This window comes from Pagrus pagrus (assembly GCF_965226575.1).
Source record: "Pagrus pagrus genome assembly, chromosome: 22".
NCBI lineage: Eukaryota > Metazoa > Chordata > Actinopteri > Spariformes > Sparidae > Pagrus > Pagrus pagrus.
Window position 1 is genome coordinate 7,899,907 of NC_140204.1, and position 14,076 is coordinate 7,913,982.

A 14,076-nucleotide genomic window follows, 5' to 3' on the forward strand; every position below is an offset into this window, starting at 1 on the left:
AGGTTAAGTGCTGGCTAAAAGCAAACCAAGTTTTAGCTTATTGTACTTTGATGAAGGTTATACGTGTGTGGTGACGCGGTGTGGTGTGTTTGTTGTGATATTGTGATTTTATGATACTGACCGTTGAAAGCTGGATGTTTTAATTGTGTTTTACAACTAGGGACAATCTAACCCCTGTGCTAGCGGTGTGAACACTAACACTGCCATGGTACCCAGTCTGGACCACTAGCTGCATGGCTAACTGAGCTAACTAGCTAAGGGCAGCTGTTAGCTGTTTCTTTTTTGATATTGAATTGCTTTTGATACTCAAATACATTTAATATGAGATACTTTAAGACAAGTACTAATCATGTGGGTGACTCTCACTTTTACCAAAGTTTAACACAAAGTCTTTAAGTATGACTTTTGGGTACTTTTTACAACACTGCCTATCATTATATGTTGTGATATAGTGCGAAAAAATCATTTGAGTTCAAAATAACCAGACGGGAATGTATTATTGCAGCCAATCCAGAAAATAAAATACCTGAAAAAATCATGAACATCATGAATTTGATGTAAAAAATGCCTTTTAGATCACTTCAAGCTGCTTTTTTATGCTATAGCTGGAAAAACAAGTCATAAAATGGTGATCTATGATGTAAAATAGGTTTATAAATACACCAAAACATGATGGGAATGCAGAAACAGTTATGGCCATGTGCTGTTTTTTTTTCATCAGGGTCAGCCCGTGGGAGGAGGGGGGGTTATCTGGACACGATAAGATTGCAGCGTATGGATAAACCACCATGAAGGTTGTAGGCTGTAATGATGATTGCTTCCTGCAATTTCATAATGTTTATAGATTATCGTTACAAAGTCGATCTGGAGATTAAAGCTACGGGAGAGACCACCACTAAGCCGATGACTGCATCTCAGGTTTTTAGAGGCTCAGAGGATACTCGTATGTGTGTGTGTGTTTCCCATACATCCCTGTCATACCTCATCTTGGCATCTTTTCCAATAGCGGAGATAAGCCACGGGAGATGGCAGATGACCGTGATGTGGCGTAAAATCTGGGTCGCAAAGTCTAAAATAAAAGCTTCTAAATCAAACCACCTGCGACTAAATTTGGGATGATAAGTGCGGAGACTGACACACATTCGCCGCTGTCTTCGGCGCGCGCTGATCCAGAAAACACGGCCGCCGTTTTGTCAAAACAACACAGAGAGGCCGATGTTTTACACAGAAGAAAGCTGAGCGGCAGCTCCGCCAGAACACAGCTCCTTCTGTATCTGGTGGCTCATTGGCTTTGACCTCTGACCCCACACTCGGTAATATGACCACAGGCTTTACGAGGGGCTGAGCCACTGCGAGCCAGGCTCAAACACACATCAGCGGAGCCTTTTGTGCGAGTCCTTTTCCTCCTCACGCACATATCGCCCACACAACGGCGTTTAATTTATTCGGTACATGGGAAACTGTCGAAAACCTTTGCCCTTATGTTGATCCTCGGCGCTGAGCTCTCCGTTCAAAGGAGTGAAGGGGAGGGCTGCGGTGACACCTGAGCCCTGGGGAGGGGGGGGATTTCATTAACACACATATACGTACAGGAACACACACACACACACAGACACACACACACACAGGAGAGAGAGAGCAGAGTGAAACCTAATCAGTAGTACATGAACACTGTCCACAGCAGATTCAAGAGGAGGACGAAGGAGGGAGGGAGAAAATGGGAAAGAGGAAGGTGGACGAAAATGAGAGAAGACAGCAAACGAAAAAATTTGACAAAGAGAAAGTGTGTGTGTCTGTGTGTGTGTGGAGGGCAGTGTGCGGCAGTGCTGACAGGAAGTGTTGACAGCCCCGTGTGGAACAGTGGAGGTTTTATCTTGTACTAAATGAGCCCCTATCCTCCACCCCATTAGTACCGACCTGGAGTCTGTTATACTTTCTTATTAAAAACTTCAAGAAGGTGAAGCAGCCGTCGTTTCAGGGAGGAAGCACAGCGAGCACCGTGTTTAGAGCTGCGAGTAAAACACCTAAAAACAATCGAGTGCAAACAGAAAACACAGCCAGATCAAGACGACGCTCGAGAAAAAGCAGAAAACGCAACAAAGTCGACTTAGTGATGTGAATTACTGCGTCCAAGGTCAGGAACGACCTTTGACCCGAGGTGCAATGTGCAAGAATTGGCCACCTGTCAAATTCATACTCCAAACAACTAGGGGGCAGCATATCACCAGAGTAACCGCTAACTGCTGCTAGCTGTGGCTGCTATTAGCTAGTACGCTCAGTGAAATGTGCAGCTAGCAGTCGTAGTAGCTGTCTCAGATGGGAGCTCAGAGTGCCAGGGGAGTGTTGTTGTTGTTGTTGTTGTTGTTTACTATCGAACTATTATCTCTTGGCTCCACTGGTTGCAAAAAGAAGTCTGATTGTATGTAAGCTTATGAGAAAATGACCCTACTTGTCTGATTTATAACCTCATTAAACAGTTTCCTAATGAGTTTATGGTCTCAGTTGCTAGTTTAAGGTCTGCTTCTCTACAGAATGATGTTAAAAGTGAAAAATGTAAAAGTTGGCCAGCTGTATCGCTGTTGTTAGCTAGTTAGCTCTGTTAGCTCAGGTAGCCTTGCATCTAGTGGTCCAGACTGGGAGCTGGGGAGTGTTGGTGTTAACACTACTTCGGACAGGAACTTTTGACCACAATGGGCCAAAGGTAGCTGGTTAGCATGCAAACTTCAGTAGACATCTCTGCAAAAAACTGTTATTTCTTCACATGTTTTGAAGGTTTTAGTTGATTTGTGGAATGTTTTCAACTAGAATTCTGACATATTGCACCGAAAACACAACAACTATGAAAGCTAATGTTTCTTTTTCAAGTCCACGTCGTATATAACAAATATTTCTTTGCTGGAAGCTGACAGGTTGCAGAGGGCAATAAAAATTCAATGATAGAAAGAGTTGAAAGCACATTCGGCGTGCCACACAAACCCTGCAGGGAATCGCACCGCTGACCCTGGCTGTTCTTTACCGACAACGCCGTCCACAACCTCATGACGCTGACTTCATCCAGCTCCCGAGAGGAGGAGCGGCGGGGCCCTGTTAGCGGTGTTAGGGACCCCGCAGAGGTCAGAGTAATGTCACAGCCCTGCCAGAGTGCTCTCCATGTCTGCTGATTGCGCCCTGACAGCTCAAATGGAAGATGAAGCCAAGCGTGTCCGGGGGACGGCGTCTAGCAGCGGTGCCCCCACCGCCTCTGCAGGCTGTACAGGGGAGCAGGGGCCATGTTTGTGAAAATTCACGGTGTGTGACTTTGTCCTGGTTTCACTTCTTTTCAGTCTTTAGATAAAATACAGAAGACAGGTCAGGAGCATTCAGACACGGGAGAAAATGATGAAGATTTGCTTTGGCTTTTATTATATTAACCAGCCTCAGAGCACAAGAAGCGTTTTTTTAAATTAAATTCCTGTGTAGAGTGAAGCAAAAATGATCCCCTCATTTCATTTTGGCCTGATTCCTGTGTGGATGAAGTCAATAAAAGTAATTATAGGGATGGGTAGAGAAGGATTGTGGATCTTAACATATTACTATTCCTATTTTTCAGGAGCAGGGAGTGACCGATTAAGAACTGTCTTCAAAACCGAGATTGCTTTTGAGATAAATACCAGCGCAGTAATGTATTTTTTTAAGTGAAAAAGAAAAGATCGCTTGCACTTTACAGGAAGATAAAATTGTATGCTTCATTTTTAGAAACATCTCCCTCGTTTCCCAATTAAATCAATCACAGGCCACAAAGAACGACAGCAGCAGCAGCGGAGGAAACAAAAGAAAGCGTCCGATCGATCAGAAAAACAGCCGCCTAAACAAATATCGCCCGTTCAGCGCGGTGGTGTCGTGCATTATTGCTGAAAAACTATTAATTATAATGCCAGCTGGGTGTTTAACAAGCTATGGACAAACTCTACAGCTCATCACAGCAGGGATCAATAGGAAGAAGAGACAGAGTTGCCTAATCAAACACCACCGTTCCTCCCTGGAATAATGACCCGTATGGAGGAGGCGATATGCCGCAGTGTGACCAGCGAAACGCACAATACCTCGTTTAATCATTACGCCCCGGAGTCAGGATCATTACTCAAACAATCTGTCTGTCGTGATCCAGCAAGCATCCTCAGCCCCGATGGAAAAACATCTAGCAATTACAGAGGGGGACGTCAAAACACAGTGGGGTTTAATGGGAGATCACAATAAGGTCCCCAGCAACGGCCGGGAAGTTCAATAAAGTTGCTGTTGAGTGGCAGCGACTCACTGTGAATAATATACAGAAAGGTCAAATTAATCTACTATATACATACATGTAAATGTGAGCTTATGCAAACTAGGGCGCAAGAAAAACATGCACTTTTAAAAGTTGTTTTTTGGACTGGAAATGAGGGGAAGGAGATATAAAGGCTGACATGCAACACAGATCTTCAGCTGGGCTTGTGTCTTAAAACCTTTAAGCCACCAGGATGCTCCTGCAGGAGGCCATTAAAGAGGCAGAGGAGCAGATCTGAAACATGAAGAAGAAGAAGAAGAAGAAGAAGAAGAATATCAAAAACAGACTCTTGTCCGTCGGGATGTTGACGTTGTCAAAGAGTCCACAGGGGACGGTCGCAGTGGTTGGATGGGTCAATAAAAATGGTTTTCAGGTGCACTGTATCCCCCCTCAGACTGTTTTAGCTCCTGTCTCCTTTATTGTCTATTTAGAGAGGACTTATTGGTTTTCACGGGCTGACGAGTACCTCCATTGATAAGCAAATAAACACACAAGTACTGGGAACAGCAGGAAATGCATGCATCCATTTACAATCAACAGGGGGTGAGTATACAGGGCCCTCATGTGAGGAGGGCCAACAAAGGTACCAGAATGAATGAAGCCCAGAGACAGTTTTTCACTGCTTGACAACAGGAGCTCCTCTCTCCCACAGAAAACACTGCTCCTGAAACGCCTCGTCAGCAGCCCCGCCTTTGATTCCGTGACTTTGTGACATCACGCCACGTCACCGTGTCACACGTTTACATGTTCACAGCAGAAGTGACGCTAACTGGAAGCTGAGATCAGAACAATGCCGACCTGAGACCCGGTGAGCAGCGCCGGCTCAGGCGTGTGTGAGCTGGCCAATCAGAGCAGAGCAGGGGGTCTTAAAGAGACAGGAGCTAAAATCGGCTTGGTGTGGCCCAGTTTTTCATTGCTACGCCCCTGTCCTCACTAATACCTGTAACATCCTCTGTTAGGGGAACAGGTGAGGGTAATGCATTGAGGGGGGCCCGACTGCTTCTGCCTGTAGGGCCCACTAATCACTAAAATGCGCCCCTGACTGGGGACTGTATTTACATGATTACAGCTGTCACGCTCTAGTTCAAATTCAAATGAACTTTATTTGCATGACAGATGCGTTTATATTTCCAAGCACAATGTCGAGGAAATAAGGGTAACATTTCACAATAAAGTACGCGAAAATGTTTTTTGGGCTTGTTTGCTTTCATTTCTATTCATTTATTCCTCCTCATTTGTTGTTGTCCGGTTGGTTTTGTTCATTTTTGTTTAGACTCGTAAAGAAAAATATGATGATGATTCATTTCTTATAAAATGCAAAATATACTGAATTGGACTCTCTCTTAGATAAAGTTTTTGTAGCTGTCGTTTTTTTAAGCTACGTCACTTCTCTTGGGCTTGTTTTCATAAACCTGGTTGCGTATTTCTCTTGCCAGATCTGGCAACACTGTCATCAACCTCTGGACCTCAAAACCAGGCAGAATCTGGAAACTAAAGCGGGAATCTGACGGTTTAACCCCTTGTTTTTTTTTCATTTGGTGAAAGAAAGAATGAAATAAACGACATGGACGACTTCTGGGTCCGGTGGCCTCAAGTCTTTAATGTCCTTTAATGTAACGTTAAAGCACTTTGAGTTGAACCGTGCCATGCAAACAAACTGCACACTAGACTTTTAAAGGAGGCGTATCTCAATTTCAGGTTCATAACGTTGCTACACTGTAAAAAGTCATCACAGGATTAAGTGGAACCGACTGGATCCGTCCTCACTGAGTCGTTCCTGATTCGTTCCTCAGTAACTACTCACATGTTTTGCGCGCACCTCGTTGTGAAAGTGTTACAGGAATGAGCCAGATGATAATGAGCACGGGACAGACGGGGTACTGCAGCCGAGCGAGCACGCATGACAGGCACAGACGCGCGCGCATTGGCTGGAGAGAGAGAGAGAGAGAGAGAGAGAGAGAGAGAGAGAGGACCATCCCGTTTTGTTGCACATGAGTCGCGGGGAGCCTGTGATGACAGACAGACAGCCGCTCCGCCGCCTCACTGACTGCGACACCTGAACAACCACCGAACCCGGTGAAGGAGAGCCAACTGTAGGCGAGGAGGAGGAGGAGGAGGAGGTGGAGGTGGCGGCGGCGGTGGAGCGGAGGCTGTCCTGAAAAATAAAAGAAAAAGAAGAAAGAAGAAGAAGAAGAAGAGGAGAGCAGAGCAGAGCTGAGCAGAGCGGGGGCACGCAGCCGGCTGGCCGGGGACACGGAGCCGCGACCACGGGGGGAAGAAATCACCGCCGCGACCGTCACATCACATCCCAGCTCCGCGATGACAAAGGTGGGTGACGGTGTGTTCCCATTGTGTAATTCTCAGCATCCCTGTCCTACATGGCGCCTTTAATCCCCATAGTAGAGTAGTGTAGTAGACGTGTCTGGCAGCGCTGTGGTAAAAAAAAAAAAAAGGTTTGTTGTGCCTCCGCTCAATTACGCACCAGAAAAAAGCGGCGGATTTCTGGATGAATGGGTGACACTTGGCGGAGTGATTTCATCCAAATATCTAATCTGATCTGGCACACGTATCGAGACCGACCCCCCCCCCCTTGAGGAGGTTTTTGTGGTTGTTTATGTCCTGGGAGGAGGATGATGAGGGCAGAGACACGGGGAGAGAGAGAGAGGAGGTGGGGGGTGTTTATCGTGATGGTCTCCTTGAGCGCCCCAGGCTCGTCGGGGATGATTGATTTCAACCCTGCTCGCTTCAGATTATGAGTGTGAACACCTACATGCCGGCAAATTAATTAAAACCGCACGCACGGATTAGGATCATTTTGTGCACACACACTATTTATATCTGGAGCTTTTATTAGATTGGACCTGCAGCCCCTCCAATTGTTGCACGCCCCCTTGTTCGATATATTTTTTTTTACCATAACGCAGATTTGATTGCTCGCCATTAGTTGGATTGGATGTGAGTTGGCTGAAGTTTTTTTTTGTTGTTGTTGTTGCAAGATCAATTTACATGTGATCCAGGTTTGTGTCTGTGAGTCTGACAGCACTGAAGTGACTGATGATGAAGGAGATGAGGAAGAAAATAAGATGGAACAATAAGTTAATTAAATGTTTGACAGCTGAGAGAAAATGATGCAAAACTCATGCAAAAAAATCATTGAATAGGTGAAAAATCCACAAGAGGAGGAGTCCTTCTTCCACACAAGCAGACAACAAGACACACATCGCAACTGATCAATGAATTAAGTCATTTATCGAACAGAAAATGCACAAAAGTTGCTTTCCCCGGCTTCCCAAACGTGAGAGTTCGTTCCCTTTCTCGTAATTGAGAATCAGCTAAACTTCACCTTTTCACCTTTCAGCAGATAATCACGAGGCACAAAAAAGACGGGGAAAATACCTACAGGTAGATGAATCTCGTTCACAGCCGTTCTTTTGTTCTGTGGTTATGATTTGATCACGGATGGGTGAGGGTTTTACTAGTTGGTTACACATTTACAACTTTTACGATAATTCTGCCGGACGAAGGCGAACAGTTGCTTTAATAGGTGCGATAAAAGGGGCCGAAGCTTATGTGTATAACAGCAATAAAAGTTGTAAAATGTTAATTGTGTGCCTCAAAGATATAAAAACTGATAAGCTACTCAGGACTTTGGTACAATCTAGATGGCATCTGAGCTACGCTAGTTAGCCTTTAGCCAGACAAGTTCCCTTTTTTGTGGCTCGATTTCTACTTCGTGGTATAACAAAGTCAGTTACTAAGATGTTAGAGCATAAAAACTGTTTTTAATTTATAGAGAAATCAAACAGGTCGGGGGAAAAAATTATAAATAAGCTAAAGCTAGCTAGACACTTTTGATTTTACTCCCTTTTTTCATAAGTTGACGTCAAAGTTGTGATAAAAGTTGTAGAATAAAACCAGACAGGTGACAGGAGGCTTCTCCGGACTTTGGACAATTTAAATGGCATCTGAGCTACGCTAGTTAGCTTTTAGCGAGGCTAGTTTAACCGGTGGTACCTTTTTTATGGCGCGATTTAGCTACTTGTGGTACAATTATGACGACGTCGGAGCGTAAAAGTTGACTTGCATTTACAGGAAACAAACAGTCTGTTGTGTGAACCTGGAATACCTAAAACCTGAACATTTTTTTAATTAACCGGCCACCAGTGATATGGAAATGAAACCAGATACAATACTGAGTTGTGTAAGGACATCTACTAATGCACAATACTCAACTACTGATCACAAGATGATGAAGTATAAACATTGATTGTCAGTGACAGGAAACAGGTCAGGAAAAAGTTGGTAAATTAGCTTAAGCTAAAGCTAGCATTCTGTCTAACCTCAGTTGGCCAGAGGTCAGTCGTTTACCTTTGTTTTGTAGCTACACAGAACAAAAACTTTTGTTTTGGCTCCCAAGTTAAATCAAGAGTACGAAGACCTTTTCCGTGCACACAAAAGGCTCATTTTCTCACATTGTACCTCACAATTTATTTAAAGAAATCTGTGTTTGGCAGCACCAAGTCCTTTGCCAAGATATTCCATCCACCTGCCAGGTGTTGCATAACGAGTATCTGATTAAACGGCGTGATTGTGGCACGGATGCACCCGGAGCCGGTCGCAGTAACAGCCTACTGAAATGTGCAGTTTCACCAAGCAGCAAAATGAGTAGTATTTTCGGAGGGCGTGCGCTTGGCATGCTCGCTGCAGGAATGTCCACCTGAGCTGTCGCCCGTTTCGCCACCGTAAGCCGCCTTCAGTGTCGTCTTTCGAGACCTTGGCATCCGACGTCGTGCGATGTTTTCCCCTCCATACATGTGTGCATTCCTGTCCTGTCTCCTCTCTCTGTGTCCGTCCCTGTCCTCCTCTTGTGTCTTCAGGAAGTAGGTTAGGAGTAGGGAGGGGAGGTGACTTAATAAACCCTTTTTGCGGCAGGTCATTTACAAGCACAGACCTGAAAAGGTTTCTTTTTTTTTTTCTCCTCGGCATGTCCACAAGAAAAGGCACAAGACCGAATGATGAATGTGCGCTCTGTTTGGAGAATAGCAAAGCGGGGAAATAACAATGGAGGCGAGGAGGGTAGAACAGCGACACGCACACAAACCAACACAAGCCCCTTAAAAATAGTCAATATGATAAAGTGTGCTGACTAGGATTCACTGCATCGTTGTGTGAAACCTCATCGCAAGTCTTTTCAGACTGAGGGCGCCCTTTAAAGGCCGCCGCTCTGCGAAAAAGGAGTTTATTTATACAATATTAGACTTTGATTTACAGCTCCGTGGCTGCTCGCTCTACACTGTCCCTGAAGATGCTGTAGTTTTCAGGCCCCGAGCCAAAACAGCAGAGCCGTTAACTGCTCTACGCCCGGAAGCTAAAATGACTCAGAAACGTTGGTATGTGACATAAATACCTCTGTTTGTCCGAGCTGTCAGGCTGTTTTGCAGATGTTTCCATGACGCTTGAGTGTTTTGGAAGTTCAGAAGACAGTATGGGTAATTAGTAAGTGCCTCCAGAAGTAGATCACTCCACATACATAAAATTAAAGTATAGAAATGTATCTAAGAACAAAGAAATAAAAACATATGGTTTCTTATTTTGGCAGGATTTAGTGGCTTCTAGCAGTGAGGTTACAGATTATAACCGACTGACAACGTTGGAGTCGAGACCACTTAAACCGAGGCCAAGTCGAGACCAAGACTGGAGTGTGTCAAGACCGAGTCGAGACCGTGACCGGTCTGAGTCCCACGCTGCCTGACACACTTACAGAAATATGTGAAACCTGCAAACGTTTCTCTCCTTGAAGGATCCACATTCACATGAAAACACCCCCAGATTACACATTTATATCCTTATTTATATTTAATCCTCTTCATTCACCTCTTGTCTGTTGCCATGTGTTATGTATGAGAAAATGTCTCGATGAAATAATCAGAAAGCGTTGCAGGGATGAATGTTATGAGAGGGAAATGTTTTCCTGTGAGCAATCAAACGCAAAACAGGAAGGAGCTGAAATCAACTTAACACACGTCGTAGTTTTACGAGCTGGGTGTTTTTCCCTATCGTGAAGCACAGACGCGGTTGAGGTCTTGATTGGTCTTGAAATAAAATCCAGAGTCCTCTTTGTGTGAGAAAACAAAAGATGAGACCGAGATCTTCAAAAACCGGTCTAGATACCAATGTCGAGTACCAACTGAACACCCCTCGTCTTACCGCCTCCTACGAGGTTTAGTTTCAGATGATTATACATTAACGAAAGCATAATTATGATTATTAAATCCCATTTATGCTCCTAAACCTCTCTAAATCCTGCACACTGGACCGTATTATAGGACCTCTATTATACATTCTCTGTGCTCGTGGAGGAAGCATTGTTTGAAATGTCTGGATGACAGAAGCACAGTCACCTTGAGCCGTTGTTTAACCTGCCGAGCAAACTACGATGAATTTCTTAAAGAAGGACGCGGCGCTTGTAGCTGAGGATCAGCAGGTCTGCACGATGCCTGTTAGCGGAGGTCGTGACCGGTGTTTAAGACGGCCTGAGTGATTAGAAGCGCTTGTGATTAAAAATTTACTTGTGGGCATCTCGGCTCGCCGCAGACAACTCAGGGAATATGTGTGTGTGTGTGTGTCTGTGTGTGTGTGTGTGTGCAACATGTGGATGTGAGCCCAGGCGAGATTAATGCTCCATGTTAACATACCGCTCCGTTTGACCCTGGCGAGCCTGCAGAGAACACACACACACACAAATACATTCACACACACCATCCACTTGATCTCCTGTTGGGTTAATGCTGCCCTTGAGTGGCCCTCCTTGCTGAGGCATGTAAGCACACACACACACAGACACACACACATGCGCGCAAACAAACAGTGAACAGTTGCCAACTTTCAACCACTTTGATGCATTAGCACAAAGGTGCATTTTCTCATCGTCGTGCAGCGGGGCCTAATTGATTCTGATGTGCAGGCGTGCCCGTGCATTCGCACGCTAAGATGTCGGCCGTGTTTGGGATTAGAGGTGAGATCGGAGGTGATGGAGGGAGAGTGTGAAGTTCAGACCGACCTCTCATCCCCTTCGCTGCCCAATCAGAGGCGTCTGCACATCAGTAGGACTTCAAAAATGATTTCAAATTACTTCTGAAGCGCTCTCTATCAGTCGTGCCTCTGTTGCATGTTAGCTGTGGTTCTGACCGCGGCCGGCGGTGCCAGATGAAGACAGATGGGTGAGGGTTTTGTCGGGGTCTGGGCCCGGCTCCAGAGGAGGCTGCCCTCGGTGCGAACGTTTTCATCTACTTGTAGATGTCCGACGGACAGATTCCAGCAGACCCTGGATTAAAATGGTCTGGGCAGGAAAGATTATGGGGAGCAAAGTCCTGTATCTGGATGGCCCTGCTGTTCGGCATAACACGAAATGCATTATTTATTATTAATACTGAGAGCATCTCGGTTTGGTTGTTGTTGTTGTGGGTCGGACAAACTTCTCTGGGGCCTCGCCGGTTCTCCAGTCAGACACAGTTAGAAAGCTCGACTCTGATTCATCAGTAATTTTCATAATGATGTCAGTATAAGAATAAATGTTAATGTACATTAGTTTATTCTGTAGAGACCTGATATGTGTTTGATACACTGTTCTTTAAATACATTTAAATCAATCAAGCAACTAAAAACATTATACTAAAATATTATAATTTTAAAAATAAATAAAAATACAGTAGTAGTGTACCTCGTTGTAGTATATCTACTTGTACCTGGTGTAGATATACTACATAAAGACCTGTGCTTTGTTGTCTCTCCAGTACAGAGGCAATGTTTTTTGTCCACCAAACTTCAGATGGAGGATGGGTTTCACCCCAGAACAGACCTCATTAAGTTTTAGGTGTGCATCCAGATAAAGAGACGGATCCAGGTTCAACATTGTGACATTTTCATTAATTTCTTTAGGAGTAACGCATGGATCTTGATTAAGGAAAAATCAGAGGTGCGTGGTGATAACTGAAGGAGACTCAGATGAGTGAATCATCAGATCTTCGCTCATGTGAGTTGTGGCCACCGTAATAGTGGTCAACCTCTCGTATGACCATTTAGACACGAGCGGGTCTCAAAATGAAAGAAAACATTTTTAATATGTTGTGTAACTGGAGGGCTTAGACTTAATTCTCCATCTTGGAAAACACCAGCTGAGCACAACCTCTTCACAAGCGTCCATTTAGTCGCTTTCAATCACATCATGTAGCTGAAATTGAAACGTTTACAACATCACATCAACTACATCTGCTGAAGAAGATCATGTGAAACGATCGAGAGCTCTGGAAAAGTGTTGAAATGGACCTCTTAGTTTCCGCTTGTGCCAATCAATTTATGATTTCTCCTCTTATTCTGATGAAAATAATGAGATCAGAGTTTTATATAACTGTTCCCGTAATCAGATTATTGCTTCAAATAGGATTAGCGACATGACATACCCAATGTTGTGTTTACCGTTTAAAATGTGGTTCCTAATCTTTCACAGATTGGGTTTTTTTTCTTTTTTCCTCGCCTGAAACCTGAAGCGAAGCAAAGGCCTTCCTGGTGTTGATTGAGGAAGACTGGGGGTGTTGTATTTACATCCAGACGTTGCCCTCTTTCGCGCCGCCGTTCCCATGAACCCTGAGGAAACACAAAACCCCGTCCCGAAAAGACGAAGCTTATATAGCAACGAAACCCGCATCAAACAAAAGCGTTATCATCCAGGAGAGCGACTGAGAGCGGTTGGTAAGGACACACTGCGTCGGCTATCGACTCCAGGGTCTGGAACAACGAGCCATTCGATACGTTATCTATAGAGTCCGTCACACAAGATATTGTAGAAACCAGATACTCTGAAGCGAATATCACTTTTCAGCACCTGCTTCAATGAGGGGCTTGATAAGATGGTTCTGCATGACACCACTGACTTTTAAAAGGAGTCCAGTCCATGATAAGGAACTGGAAGTTATTGTCTGGTTCTCTTTGCCTCCTCCCGAGTAAACCTTGTAAACCTCTGCAGAAAGTCCTCAAGCTGAGCGTCTTTTTTATTACACTGCATCATATTACCTCTGATTCAATAGCCTACAAGGTGAAGGCTGAAGCACTTGGACGGGGATTAATACAGGACATCTTCAAGGACTGAACAGTGCTGACGAATGTGTTGCTATTCTTTGCCGGACATTGTAATCTTTAGATGAATTCGGCATTAATACAGACATTTTTTTACACTTTCCTTTCTCTGTTTCAGAAGAAACATGACAGTTGAGACTTTGGATTTGTAAATACAATCGAAGGATTTGATTTCAAATCCGTTGTGGCGTCTGTTTCTCCGAAAAACAAGATTGTTATGTGCAATCTGAGCACCAGAGCAGCATATTTTAAGGCACCTGCGTCGTTTGTTTTCGAGGGCGATAACTATGATTAAGGGCTGCACGAACAATTGATTCATGCGTCTGAATTAGATTGTTGCTCTGTTTTCTTTTTCGTTTCCTCTCAGTTTCCATGGTTTAATAAACAGGCAGAACTTAATGAAAGTGTTGACCTGCCCAGGCAAACGATTAAAATACTCTTTAAAGTGCTAAAGATGTTCCCTCCAGAGTCCTACACACCCTGCCGTTGTTGGTTAGAGGAGGACTTTAAACCCTATGATTGTTTTACACTGGTCTCATGTGGCGTATGACTGAGGCACGTCTTGTCCAATGAAGTCCTCTTGCAAATAGGACCTTTAACTGAAGTAGATATTTAGTGTAACGTAAGGCCGGTTTGACCAA

General features: G+C 44.4%; 1 protein-coding gene across 1 annotated transcript in view; it reads left to right on the forward strand.

Moving 5' to 3' along the window:
- Positions 1-6,447: 6,447 nt before the first annotated feature.
- The window catches only part of gal3st3 (galactose-3-O-sulfotransferase 3), a 31,557-nt gene continuing 23,928 nt past the window's right edge, over positions 6,448-14,076 (forward strand). Inside the window, exon 1 of the mRNA XM_084344682.1 lies at positions 6,448-6,631. The gene's annotated coding sequence lies outside the window, so the exon portion shown is untranslated. The remainder of the gene's footprint in view (positions 6,632-14,076) is intronic.